This window comes from Taudactylus pleione, unplaced genomic scaffold (genome assembly GCF_031769625.1).
Source record: "Taudactylus pleione unplaced genomic scaffold, aTauple2 ptg000592l, whole genome shotgun sequence".
NCBI classification, from domain to species: Eukaryota; Metazoa; Chordata; class Amphibia; order Anura; family Myobatrachidae; genus Taudactylus; species Taudactylus pleione.
The window spans coordinates 674,616-676,547 of NW_028284994.1; positions in this window are offsets into that span (position 1 = coordinate 674,616).

A 1,932-nucleotide genomic window follows, 5' to 3' on the forward strand; every position below is an offset into this window, starting at 1 on the left:
GAGGTGCTACAGAAGCCTTGTGCCATTTAAATAAAGGATAATAATAAAGAGGAAGGAGCATACAGAGCAACCCACTGCCCAGCACAACACTTCCCACCAGCACCGCGCACACTTGCAGTGTGACTCACGGCCCCTGGGGAGAGATGTTTTCTGTGATGCTGGTGCTGCAGCCACATTTCTTAAGCAATGGTGCTGTTCAAAGATAGTGGATGACCACATGTAGAGCATGCAAACTGAAAAGGGGACCTGCCCCTTCCTGGGCTGTGGGATTGCTCTGGGACAATGGGCAACCCCCATGCAACTGTAAGGCTCCCCAACACTGGCATTCAAGTGAGGTGGTATAATTGACCACAGAGCCTCTAATCTGCACCCATAGCCTAGCACCCACAAATTTTTAAACATGCAAGTTGTTCAAATGTAGCTCTAATGAGCTGCTAACTATTAGCATGTGCTATCTTTGGTAGATCGCTGCTATACTAAGGTACGCCTTTAAGCCTGGGGGTAACTGCAACTTGTAAGCATAGAAAATCTCTCTTTTCTTTGCTAACCAAGGAGAATGGTCATTCTCAACATTGCTTATCCAGCTGGTATGTAAAAGGTACCCAGGTGCCAATGACCCTGTGACCAGGGACCCAAGCACTGGCCTCAGTATGTCATGGTGTGTCCCTCTAGAAACTTCTACAGTGCAGGCAGACTGAAGCAGCTTGCAGTCTATCTGTTGATGCCTTGATTGAAGTCAAAGGCAACAAAATTAAAATACAATTTATAAAGGCTGGAGACAGCCTTACTAAGCACCCAGATCCCTCAGGCATTAGTGTAAACTGGGTTAGGTGGGTATAAAGGGGGAGGAGCCAACTTCAATTTTAAAGAAATTTAAAGTGCCATTTTCCACTGATCACCCATCTATATGCCCAGTGTAACTCCAGTGTCACATAGAGGATGAATGAGGAAGTGATTTAGTTAAAATTAAACTTTTTATTACATTGGTAGTTTTACATTTCCAAATATCAAAGTAATGAAGATTCATAAGTCAGGGCAGAACTATTATTAGCATGAAATATTCTCTGAACTACAGATGGATGACCTAAGATTATATTCTGTAGTTGGTAAATACAATGTACATTATACATTCTGTATGTCACTTACCCTGCACATATTAGATTCACTACTTCACCTCTAGATGTAATTGTTTGTACCCAGTCATGGACAGTGAATATTCCACCTATAATGATATCTCCTTCCTGGGAATATTTATATGGAAATATAAATGGAGCCCGTTCAGAAATACAACATCCAGGCACTGGACTTGGTGTCTTAGATTTGCAGAGTGAAATACTCAGGAAGAACAACCAAATTACTTGGAGTAAATTTTTAAATACACAGATAAATGATGGAAAAAATGTCCGCTTTTTTCCACCTCCGCACTGACAACAGAAGTCTGAGGAAATATAGAAGACACACATATAGCACAGTGAATTATAAACCAGAGTGGATGCTATTATTACGTAGCATTAGGGATGCCGGTACAGACGAGCCTTGCTGTTCTGAATGGCATGGATGGGACCAGCATTGGGAGGGTGTGCTGGTTCCTGTAGTGCTTTTTGGATGTCTCTGGGGTATCTTTAGGTGAGTTGACTCTCATCATAAATATATATATCTATTTATGTGCTGTCATCATGACCCGGATCGTGCCATTTACACTGCAGGGTGACACAGAAAAGACCTGTGGCCAAACCTGCAAGCTACCAGAGTTGGATGCCCGGGTGGATCCATCTACACTGACAAAATCTTGGGTTAATGCACATTCATGTACATCAACCCAGGATTTTTAAGTCTGGGTTAAAGGGGTATAACAATGTTCTCTGGATTCTATTATCATGTAGTATACAAGCCTTCTGTTGTTTATAGCAGTAACCTGGAGGAAAACTTTTT